The 13,411-nt window shown below is 42.6% G+C and overlaps 1 protein-coding gene across 1 annotated transcript in view; it reads right to left on the reverse strand.

The window, feature by feature from the left end:
* The window catches only part of adgrl1a (adhesion G protein-coupled receptor L1a), a gene marked incomplete at its 3' end in the record, with an annotated part of 151,638 nt that extends 142,546 nt beyond the window's left edge, over window positions 1-9,092 (reverse strand). Inside the window, exon 1 of the mRNA XM_080447805.1 lies at window positions 8,998-9,092. The remainder of the gene's footprint in view (window positions 1-8,997) is intronic.
* Between the last annotated feature and the right edge of the window lie 4,319 nt (window positions 9,093-13,411).

The raw sequence follows: 13,411 nt of genomic DNA on the forward strand, positions 1-13,411 counted from the left end.
CCAAAATAAAGTAACCAAAACACGAAAAAAAAAACTAACAAAATCCACACAAAAAACGCAAAATACAAAATGTGTTTACATTTGACAGTTACAAATGTTTTTCACGATTTTTCAAAAATAGCAGATCTACAAGCTCATAGCGCGGCACTCGGTGCCGCGCTATGAGCTTGTAGATCTGCTATTTTTGAATAGCCAAAGTGTAAAATAAGGGGTATAGTCCACCGAAAGTCCATCCCCCCCACCTTCTGAGAGCCTGTGACGTCCCTGCTCTTGTTGCTCCAGGTGTTTATGGTCCTTTTCCATCGTGTTTCCCCCCTCTCTCTCCGTCTCATCCGGCATCTGCCTACTCTACTGCATGTACTGTATAACGCTCTGGGTGTTTTTGCTGTTGTTTATGATTATACGTGCCCTTTCACACCTCTCCCCAGGACTTCCACCCGCACCAAACCCCCCCCCCCCGCCCACCCTCCTCCTTTCTTTCCCGTCTCTTCGTTTATTTCTCCCTCTCTCTCTCTCTCTGTGCCTGGTACTTCCCTCCAACCCTCCAATCTTGGCAGACAGGCAAACAAACAGCTGCCTTTGGTCCCATGTTGTTTCTTTGCAGTGCCTCTTCTCTTAGTAGCTCCCAGACCTGACACACTGCAGGCACACACACACACACGCGCGCGCATGCACGGACGCACACATACATACAGACGTACATGTGCACACATATGCACACACAAACACATGCGTGCACACACACACGGACGCATACGCATCAGTAACACACACGCGCGCACGCACGCACGCACGCACACACACACACACACACACACACACACACACACACACACACACACACACACACACACACACACACACACACACACACACACAGCGCGAGTGAGAGAGAGAGAGTAGCACACAAACACATGCTCACACTAGTCCGACACCACATAATCCAAAGGGAGTCTTGCTGACACAAATAACAGCTCCCCTCGCACATAGCGGGGTCCTCTGTGGAATGAATCAGTTAAATCTCAGGTGGACGTCACTGCGTGTAGGAACAGACAGCATAATCCCCACACGTACACTCATAACACACACACACACACACACACACACACACACACACACACAATGCCCCATAAGCCCACACATACACACACATACATACACACACACACACACTGATACACATTCACACACCGAGCGCAAACACGAGACAGACCATGACTTCTGGTGTGTATACATGTGTCTCTTCTAATGCTAACACCTGCACAGCGTGCGCTGATGAGCTCAGGCGACATTGAGTGACCTCTGCTGCAGCAGTCACGGAGAACGTGAGCGGGTCATCAGGTTTCTTTCCGAAAATGAAGGCTCTATTATTTTATACTTCATCGTAAGGCAGTGTGGGTGCGAAAGTTCACAAGCTCACAATGGGTGGAGTCGCGTGTAGCGTGTAGATCTGCTATCGTTGCTATTTTTGAGACTGTCCCAAAACAGGGACACCAGGTTGGAAGTAGTTAAGTCTGTCTGTGAGTTTCATAAATATTTAACCTTGTGACTAAATAATAACTACATTGGGTACATTGGAACACAGGTTATTTTTATTTATTTATTTTTCAGAAAAATAACAGATTTTTGTATTTTGGATATACAAGGTTTCCAGCAGACAGGATGAGGATAATGATAAAGATAACTCATTTATTTGTATAGTGCTTTTCCAAGATAACCATTAGAGATAAACTACAACTAAAGATCAGTGAATGGAGGTGTGCAGGTGTGGAGGTATGCGCATCCAGTGGAGGGAGATAAAGTGTCTATACGCGGCACTAAGCTTGAGTTAATGAGGAAAGTGGTGTCACTATCGACACTGGGGACAGCGTCAGGTGTGAGCAGCGGGAGTGACGACGGAATTCTGCCATTAGCACCCAAAGCTCCCCCGCTCCACCGCTCTGACCGAACCAATTAAAGAGGGCCTTCTCCACCACTCAGGGGCCCTCACACCCTCTGTCAGGCCATCAGAAAAAAAAGGGACAAAACATAAGGATTGATTGGCCAAGCTATTAGGTCAATTGATCCCTGTTTCCTTTCATCTGCCTGCTCTTCTTTTTTTTCCAGAAGGACAAGTTGAACAGAGAGAGCTCTTCCAATTAACAAGAAGCAGAGCTTAACTAAGTTGGCGTAATGGTCCTTCCACTCCATCCATTCTCCTGATATGTGTGTGTGGGTGCGTGCGTGCGTGCGTGTGTGCGGAGGAGGAGGAGGGGGGGGGCTTTCTTTTTCCACATCAAATCAATCCTACTCTTCAGTGAGTGTGCAGGGTTCAGTTTTGAGATAGAGGAAGATGTTTCACTGGGGCCTGGTGAATCAATTTGTGTGTCAATAAAGCAACCACAGAAAACAAATGGCTCAGTGGTTAGCACCGTTGCCTCACAGCAAGAAGGCCCTGGGTTCCACACTGACTTTGGCCTTTCTGTGTGGAGTGGAGTGTGCATGGTGTTCCCGTGGGTTTCCTCCAGGTGCTCAGGTTTCTTCAAACACCAGAAAGACATGCATGGGGGGCCCATTAGGGACGTACTTGTGCCGGGGCCTTTGACCACGGCAATAGCCTCGGAGCTGCATGGTCCCCGGGCACTGGAGAATGGCTGAGCACTGCTCCGCGGGCTGCTCACCCTGGCTAGTATGGGTTAAATGCACTGGAGACGTTCTGGGTATGTGCGAAAATGTACGCCTGGTGGCGCTAAAGCAGGCGTGTGAACTTTAACTGCAATCGGACACTGGTGGCGCTATAACAGGCCAATATGAAAAGGGTGGCATTTCTTCCTCGGCCTAGGGGGAATCTGCGTGCAAAGTTTCACGGCAATCGCACGCTGCGTATATGATTTGAGGCATTTTGTTCAAAACGGACCACTGCTGCAAACTCGTAGCCAATCAGGATGGAATATGAAAGATCGGATAGATCCGTCTTGATCACATGACCACAGAGATACTGTATACCGATTTGCGTGATGTTTGGACAAAATCTGTAGGCGTAATATAATAAAAATGTGTTTTGCAAAAATCTGCCTCCTGGTGGCGCTATAACAGGCCGATGTGAAAGATTTGGGGCAGAGGTTCTGCTCTGGCATCCAGGGGGTGTGTGTGCACAGTTTCACATCGATCGGGCCAAGGGTGCCGGAGATTAGCTGTTCACAGACGGACGGACGGACGGACGGATGGACGGACGGACACCCACACTGACAGACTGGGGCAAAACATAGTCTCGGCCACGCCTTCGGCCTGGCGGAGACAATAATAATAATAATAATAATAATAATAATACATTGTGTGTGTTACTGTTACTGTACATGGATCAGGGTGTGTGCATAACAGCTTACCCACAGAGCAGCTGCTATAACAAATGCCACTTTCGGTTAAGGCAACCAGCAGGGCTAAGGTAAGAATTATATTGATTTGTGAAGCGAAGCACAATGAAAGCACTTATTCTGAAGTGCCTTCTTTGTACATCAAAATTATATCTACATGCACCTTTTTTTGAATGCACATTAAATACAGGTTAGGAAATGAAAAACGGCAACCACAGGGTTGGATGATGATTGAAACTCGCCTTTTTTAAATGAATAGGAAAAATCAGGCTGGCTGAAAAGGGCAATCAGGGCTGTCACCAGCAGCACATAGTATTTGGTTGTTGGGACGGCAAAGACTTAACCCTCAAAACACCAATTTAAAGTCCCCACACTCCACCCTCTCGAATCTAAGCAAAGCCTTAATGAATTGTTGGTGAGGCTGATTGGTCCCATTGATTGAGCACGGTTGAGCTCTTTTTCTCCCCCCCCCCGCCCCCACCGCTGTAAACCAAGTCGTCTCCCAGTCGATAGACACAACCCAAACACACCAGCCACTCAATCCAACACATTGCTACATGGACCCATCCACCTAATTTAACACCCACTCCATTTATGAAAAAGAGTCTGCATCGATTTTCTCTGCTCGTGCGCTCTCGTTGTTGCCATGCAATTCACCGTCCTGGCGCCTACACGCGCTGAAGGCTGGCGGCCTTCGACGCATTCAAATTAGATTAGGTTTGTGCGGTGGGGTTACCATTGAGATTTCCTCCCCAAACCCCCTACTACACCTTTCAACCTGATCCTTGCTCCAGATGTGGCTCTGCTCTCCTAGTCCCAGACAAAGGCCACCGTAACAGGCATGCTGCCTTCACGTTGGCTTCCTCAGAGCTCTCCACAGCACAAAGAACAGCACTGAGCTTCAGCTTCCAGAGGGGAAGCACACAGTTCCCTCGTCTCCTTTGTACCTCTGCTCAACTGAAACAATATTCTGCTTGTTTGCTATTGTGCATCTTTACCCTATGCTTTCCTGCTGCTCTGCACATCTCACCAGGGTTCTCAAGACATTTTCTGCAAGCTCACAACGCATCGTGTGGTTTTAATTAAAATGAAGAATATAGGGCTTAGAGGTTAAAGGAGTAGTTCACCCAAAAGATGACTTATTTCATCAATTACACACCACATGTAGCCTTGAATTCATGGAGATTGTTTTGTTTTTGTCGAATTCCTGAGCCAATAATTTGATGACTCGTGACTCAAAGAGTCTCCAACTGAGTCTCCTATTGACTGATGACCCGGTCATCAAATTATTGGCTTAGGAATGCGACAAAAACCAAAAAAAAAGTCTCCATGAATTCAAGGCTTCATGGGGTGTGTAATTGATAGAAAATAAGTAATTTTTGGGGTGAACTACTCCTTTATTGAAATGTTTACCCCCCTGGATCTCACCTGCTCACCTAGCCCCCCCCCCGCCACAAAACTGTTTCATTCCAATCACTGCACATCCATGCACCAAAATGTAGTCTAGTATAAAACACAACAAGTGTAACGGCTGACACATTACAAAATAAGTCAGTTATGAAACATAATCGGCTAGGTTTGATTGCAACAATTTGTCCAGCTGACAACAGGTTTTTTGTTTCGTTTTTTTTTTTACATTTCCTCTTAGTGTTTTTTCACTAACACATACATATTCACCAATCAACTCACTCCAGCACAATTAGTGTCATTAGAATCACAATGGCTTTCCTGTCGGGTGACATGAATTGGGAGGTAAACAGCCGCGCCTGTGGGGAGCTAGGAGGGAAAATTCTACCTTTCACGACTACACAATAAAGAGTTTCTAGGTCAGACGAGTAAAAAAAAAAAAAAAAAATCCTGGCCCCATGGAGGCACGGCTGACATTATTCAAAAAGGTATAAAAAATTACCTAGTGTCTATGAATATCATCGCTGGCAGGCAGAAACCTTGTATGTCCAAAATCGTTACTGTTCAGGATATAACCCACAGATAGACCCCTATTTTGGTATGTCATTTTAAGGCAAATAGTGGCAAAAATGCATGTCTACAAGATCACAACGCATCGCACTGAAACGCGTTGTTGTGAGCTTGTAGAGCACCAATTTCCACTACTTTTTGGGAGAAATTGTCATAATGACCAAGTCTAAAATGTATTAGAAAACATAAAAAAATATGAAATATGGAGATACAAGGTTTGTGCCCGACAGCAACAATATCAGGGGCAGGTGCGTGGCAGCACCACACAACACACGATGAAAAATGCATGGCTCCACTTTGCCCAGCCCCATCCATCAGTAGACACCTCCACACTAATGTGTGCGTGTGTGTGTGTGTGTGTGTGTGTGTGTGTGTGTGTGTGTGTGTGTGTGTGTGTGTGTGTGTGTGTGTGTGTGTGTGTGTGTGTGTGTGTGGGGGTGCTTGCTGATCAGCAACTGACTACTGCTACGCTACGATAGACGTTTCAAGTCTTCATCCGCTGCAATCTTGAGCCCATTTTGATAATGACCGACCGAGCTTCATTCCAGTAACAATTTTTGTTTCAACCATCCTTTTTTCCATTCCTCGCCAGCAAATGTAACAACAAAATGTAACAACGTGTCAGCAAATGCCACTCACCAAAAAGCATCTTGGTAAAGGTCACGCTGAAGGGCCAACTTTGAGTATTACATCAAAAGATGACATTTTGGCAAGGAAAACAGGTCAAAATTGACATTCACGAATGCCTCAACCTTGCAAAAGGGTGATTTTCTTTCCTTTTTTTTGGTTCATCTTCGAAATTTCTGTAAAAATCTATATTAAACGAAATTTCGGTACAAATCTATATTACACAGTAAAATCCTAGTGTTAATTTCACTCCTAAGAGAGAGTTCAGCTGGAATTTGTACACCCTTCAGAGTTAAATTAACCCTCAGGATTTCACGGTGTACCCTGAACACAACCAAAATACATTTGGCTCAGTTCAGTGGCCTGTTGAAAACTATGAAGAGGACCAGAAATTCTATTTATGCTGAAAGCCAATCAGTTTTGAAGAATAATTACCAGGTTGCACCGATGGCTGAATGGTGCACCCAGTCGTGTTCATTACAGGAATGGCAATACAGTATGTGCCATATTAAAATGACAACATATACAATACAATCTGGATTGTTCATTTGACTCTGAGGGTCTGACTCCAATGGCGGATCCATTTTTACACCCTCAGAGTCAAACTACTGTAACAGCTGTGAAGTGAAATGCCATTGCATTGGTTCAGACCTCAAGTATAATTTCCATACTCTTTGAAATCCACTAAATGGACATCCCTACACTATTCTGGACAACCTTGTATGCAGCTGTATTCAGCTCTCCTGGGGGATGCTGGAAACCATCCTGGGTCATTTTCTGAAATTTATGTCACAGTTATATCTTATTTTGCATTAACAAATCAATTTAGTCAGCCCTCTCAGGGCGCTACAGGGGAGATGCATATTTTGCATGCCAAGTAGAAAACAAAAGGCCAAAGGAAACATATGAGTCGTTAATTCGGGCAAATACACGTAAGTTATTATTACTCACGTGTCTGTGTGTGTGTGTGTGTGTGTGTGTGTGTGTGTGTGTGTGTGTGTGTGTGTGTGTGTGTGTGTGTGTGTGTGTGTGTGTGCATGCATGCGTGCATATGTGCGTGCATGCATTATGTAAGTTTGCACTTACAATGTGTGTGTGTGTGTGTGTGTGTGTGTGTGTGTGTGTGTGTGTGTGTGTGTGTGTGTGTGTGTGTGTGTGTGTGTGTGTGTGTGTGTGTGTGTGTGTGTGTGTGTGTGTGTGTGTGTGTGTGTGTGTGTGTGTACGCAGCTACGCGCACACGTATTCACACCAATTTACAGATAATATTAATGGATTTTTTGTTGGAATAACTCAATTCCAGGTCCGTGCGCGAAGAATGTCAAATACCATCTGTACAGTAATGTGTTTACTTTATATCTCGTGAATCTTTCACTGTCAATAACGTCAACAACAGACTGATCAACTGTAGACCCCCAAACACTGCATTGTACAATATAACCACCCAAAAATTACACTGAAATGACACTCAAATAAATCTCATTCTGGAAAGTGTTGCTTTAAAAATGTGGTAATTTGTAGTAAAATTGTAATATATGACCATTATTCAAGCATCGAAAGCCAAGAATAATTTTTCTAATGGTGATGTTACACAGACAGGGGCACATAAATCCTTCTGTCTTCTCGGGGACAATGTTTGGCAGTAAACCAATTCCAAGCTTGGCTTCTTGAATGCCCAGATAACACAATCAGACAGTTGCAATATTGCTATTTTACCACCTGAAGAATTTGAATTTCATCCGGCCCCTTCAGAATAGTAGATCTGCCAATTTTTTTACCGAGGGATTGGCAGGACAAACACAATGCACCCAAGTGGAATAAGGGCCATTGGTAAAGGCTTAACAGCAATGAATAACAGCATTTAATGCATTCATTTTATGTCATTCTAAGTTTTAAGCTATTTTACCACAATAGAACAGGCGAGGCTAGAGACACGACTTTCTCCCATTAAGACAACAATTTACTAAGCTATTTTACCACAATAGAACACGCATGGCTAGAGACATAAATGTGGACTTTCTCCCATTAAGACAGCAATTTACTATGCTATTTTACCACAATAGAACACACAAGGCTAGAGACAAAAATGTGGACTTTCTCCCATTAAGACAACAATGTATTAGGCTACACTGCTGATCGCTCTTATTGAAGGTGTTACTGAATTCAGGAATACTGATGTAGGCCCATGATGATTGAGGTGAGTGATAAATGGTTTTAATCTTGCACAGATGAATAGTTTACTTTGGGAGGTCTACATTGCGCTGTGATGCGGATATTCCTGACTAAATGAGCCCCCTACTGATTAAAACGTTTCTGGAATTGCACAGAAAGTGTCAAACAGATGAGTGATGTTGGCCATGTCTTGCGATGCATCTTCTCATCTTTCACACGGGCTTGCTATTTTGGTTTAAAACTGGTACAGAGTCATGGACCCTCTCTCAGCGAGGGAATTCATCAAGGCAGGCTTTGCATGTCAGTTCTTGGCTCATTCATGTATATATATAGGCTATACTGTTGGATACTTTCCAATGTCATCTGCCCATATTCAGTCTGAATAAAATACAGACTTGCAAAGGGATATGTCTTATCTGACAAGGATAAGGCCATGCATATAAGATGTATTAATAAAGACATGCAGTTGTTTCCAGTTTCTCTGGCATTACCAGTAGGCTAATAGCTTTTAACACATTGCAATAATGTATTATTCTATAAGGGATTATGGTGCAATTTATAGGCCATAAATATTCACACAAGTCCACGAGTTAGATTACCGATTTTTTTAGGACAGTCATCACGGATTTTAAACGTGAAACGACTGCCGTATTGTCGCATCGCAGCCCTCTCCATATCTCTGTCAAAGCATAAAATATCAATAGATAAATCGGCTTTGCACGCTTCCTCCGCCTTTTGTCGCCTGCATGGTAGGAGGCTCCACGGAGAGCCATGGGTGGTGCATATTATACGGTGTCGTTGCCGCACCGGCACCGATGTCAGTCACATAACATGGATAACATGCAATATAAAACTGTGCTTTCGTTCTTACCTTGATTCCTCCGATCTCCTTCCTCTGCTCAGTATATCTCATTCATTCTCGCTTCCCTCATCACTTGTCTCCTCCGTCTCCTTGGTTTATCACTGCTTTTCTCCTTTCTTGTCCCGTCTTCGTGCGGATGCATAAAGAATTAAAAATTAATAACCTATAGCTATCTTATAGAGACTAGACAACCCCACGAAGCACCGCGTGAGAAACGGGGAGAAGACACTATAATAGTCCCGACTAAAACATTTAAATAGAAGCAGCGACAAAAATCCTCCTCACACGGATGAAGCGGATTCTCTCGGAAATGCGCCCATAACATGGGCATCAAAATGAATAAACAGTGACGACGCCACGCCGTGCCTTTGCGTAAATATATAATAAGCAGGTTTTTACTCAAACACGAGCTGATGACGGAACATTAAAGTAGTGGAGAGGGGGGGGGGGAGAAAAAAAATCGAATAGTTTAAACTTGCAATCGTGTTGTCCGTCTGTGGGTCGCGGTCATAAAACGTCTCTGTGAGGCAGTTCAGACTCCTTGATGCTGCGCGGTACGTCGCTAGTATTCATGGGACGTTTCTTTTTTTAGGCTCATAGCCTTGTGTTGCCCGCAGTCTATAACCGGCTAAAATGCTCTAGCCTACTGTAATTCACCCGTCCGAGATCGAATAAGCTAAATAGGCCATCTGCAGTTGTCCTGTGCGTCCTTACGCACTGAGATGATCATGAGGGGTTTTTTCTTCTCCTTCCATCCCCGTCAGTAAGCATCGCATCGTCTCCTCATACGCAGCTCCCTCCACTATTTCGACGCACTCTCTCTCACAGTCTCATCAGGACCATTCAGGAGGATTTTTCAACCGTTGCAACCTCAACCAGGACTAACCACACTATAGGCCTATATGCAGTGGTGGAAAAAAAGTACTCACATTTTTTTTTTACTTAAGTAAAAGTATCAATACTGCAATGTAGAAATACTCTGTTACATCAAGTAAAAGTCCGGAATTCAAAATGTACTTGAGTTAAAAGTAGCCTACAAAAGTATTGGCATAAAAATGTACTTAAAGTACCAAAAGTAAAAGTACTCATTATGCAAGCTCACAATGCGTGGCATCGCAATGCATTGTGATCTGCTATTTTCAAATGGCCGAAATGTAGGGCTGAAGTGGTTAATGTATGTTTTGTAATAATCAAAATATTCAAAGTAACTAGTAACTCAAGATTTCAAATAGTGTAGTGGGGTAAAAGTACAATATTTGCCTCTGAGATGTAATGGAGCAGAAGTAAAAGTATTGGAAATTGGAAAGTAAAGTACAAATACCTCAAAATTGTACTTAAGTACAGCACTTTAGTAAATGTAGGCTACTTTACTTTCCACCACTGCCTATATGTCAAGCTTTTAACAACATAACTCGGTCATTATTTTCTATGAAAGAATAGGATATGCTTTTGAAAGACAATAGACAATTGGTGCAAAAACAAAAATGCAACTTATTTCTGCACAGTAAAACAGTAGCAGCAATAGGCCTGCAAGCTACTACTTTAATTTGCGACGACAATTTATGTTGCTTAAAACGAATAATTGTTCCAAGTGACAGGCACGTTGCGCACGGCGCGCGTACGCATGCATGCTTTCAAATGACTATCTGTGCCTTGACTGCGTTTACTTTAAAGGGACATTTCACTTAAAATCCCTGAATGTATATGCATGTATATGCTTTCCTGAACTGTAGACAGAGTTGCATAACTTAATTTGGTTTGAACGACTGAAACTGTCCCCCTAAGTGATGGAGTGTGGTCAATAGAGCACTAAACCTTTTTTTTTTTGTGTTAATAAGAACTGAATTTAGCCATTATGGCTAAACACTCAAAGGCCTACGACGATGAGTTTCTATTAGTAAACAATTGTAGGGGTCTTTGTTTAGAAAAGTTAACTCGTTTTTGAATGTATTATTAAAGGCTATGAAACCAAAACAAAGCATTGTTAACAAATACAGTGTACTTAAACCCAGGTACATCATGTGTTTCAGTTTCCCTTTGATGTTCGTTTCAGGACAAACAGCTCTCTGAATTCTAAAATCAACATCAAAGTTTTAAGTATAGGTACTGAGGTGATTCCTTATCAGTATACTTGTATACTACAAACTAGTATGCCAATTAAAAATGTGTGCAGTACACACACACACACACACACACACACACACACACACACACACACACACACACACACACACACACACACACACACACACGTAAATGTGTGTCAGACATTTCGCTTTCAATTTTATAATGGCAGATCCTTGCCATCTCAATTCGAGAAAGGCTCTTGAGATGCTAGATACTGTAAATGAACCATTTAGGCTGCTACAGTAAAATGATGAATTAATTTAGCTAATTGTATCTTTAGCCATGGGTTATAAAGATACAAATATGTTGGGCAGACAAAGAGCACTCAGTACAGCACCTAACAGGAATTAGACATCTAAGATAGCCCAAACTGCTATCATTTACACGAAAAGAAAATAGTAGAAAATATATTTTGTTTTCTTTTTTGTTTTGAAAAATGATTATAAATAGTATTCATAGGGGATACAGTACCTTGCATTTGTGGTGCCATTTTGTTGTTGTTTGATTGTGTATTTTTCTTAATCCCATGGGTAACTAGGCAAATGTAGACGATGTGATCACAATTTATCACACTGTGATATTTCCAGCACAGCTAATTAAGTTTGATAGGCGAACATTTATCAACAATCTAAAACATAAACAGCCACCATCAAATTTCTATGACAGTCCCTAAAAATAAAAGAGCAAGGGCTTCTTTCTGATGACTCAACATTTTTCACCAAGATTCAACAATCATAATAAGGAGAAATCAAGATCACCTCCAGTAACTTCAATAGCCCAGAATGCAATGCAGCGATAACAACTGTGACACTGTCACAATCACACACACACTGCATTCTGGGAAATGTAGTAGAAGTAGACACAAAGATGAATAGAAGGAAAATAGTCACATCAAAAACTTAATTACAGCACTTAATCACAAACGAATTCCTGGTAACATTATGGATTGATGGTAACTAGGGATGTGAGAGTCTTGACGGGTGGAATGTTACATTAAAGCTTCATTGCATTTGAAAGCAATGTCAGTTGATTTTATGGTAGCTCTTATTTACTTCATTCAATTAGTCAGAGGTGATATACAGTACAAAAGTCTTAACTGCACTATCAACGTGTATTTGTATGATTAGAGATATTATTGGTTTTAGTTTCAAATAAAACTTTATGTTTTGATTAAAATTTGGATATATATAAATATTTTTTGGCTTTTTTCTGCTTTTATCGATAGTCCACAGTGAATAGAGACAGGAAACAGGGAGAGAGAATCAGGGAGTGAAATGCAGCAAAGGTCTGTCGGGCATGGGAATTGAACCTGCGACTCTCTGTCAGTCATCAGACCTATATGTAATACACACCTTAAAGGAATAGTTCACCCAAAAAAATATTTTTTTTCTATCGATTAGTCACCCCATGGAGACTTGAATTCATGGATATTTTGTTGTTTTTGTCTCATTCCTAAGCCAATAATTTGATGACCAGCGGACCGGTAGGCAGCGGTTCCGGTAGGAGACACAAAGGAGACTCTTTGTGTCTCCTACCGGAAGCGCTGCCGGTCATCAAATTATTGGCTTAGGAATGAGACAAAAACATATCCCTGAATTTAAGTCTCCATGGGGTGACTAATCGATAGGAAAAATCATTTTGGAAGTGAACTATCCCTTTAACCACTGTGCTATCGGCACCCCATCATGGCCCCATGTTTAGATTTTTGAGTATGTTCTCCGTAGTCACTAAGCATTACCAAACACATCTGAATCATCGAGTCAGTGTTGGCTGAGCATCATTGTGTGGAGTTACAAGTTACTGACATTTTAATATTGTTCATGAATCAATATTTTCTCCCCTGACTGAATGACAAATAACTGCACAATCATATACAGTGTTACAGTCAGTGGTGGAGAAAGTATTCACATTTTTGCCAGACCTAAGGGGTCGGGCTTACATGAGGCTTTGTACCTGTTTCGTCCATACATGGGCATGGTCACTTTGTCCTCCGGCCCCAGCCAAAAAAATTCTGTCCCCCAAAAAAGTCTGTCCATACATGGGCATAGAAGGGACACACGTCGTGCGAAGCCCGGCCATTCAGATTTCAACCACTAGGGGTCTGGCAGTACCAGGTCACCTGGTTCCCTTTTTTTGCCAGACCCAAGGGGTCGGGCTTACATGAGGCTTTGTACCTGTTTCGTCCATACATGGGCATGGTCACTTTGTCCTCCGGCCCCAGTCAAAAAAGTCTGTCCCCCTTTCGGCTTACATGAGGCTTTGTACCTGTTTCGTCCATACATGGGCATGGTCACTT

The sequence above is a fragment of the Gymnoscopelus braueri genome, assembly GCF_963280865.1.
Source record: "Gymnoscopelus braueri genome assembly, chromosome: 13".
Classification (NCBI taxonomy): Eukaryota; Metazoa; Chordata; class Actinopteri; order Myctophiformes; family Myctophidae; genus Gymnoscopelus; species Gymnoscopelus braueri.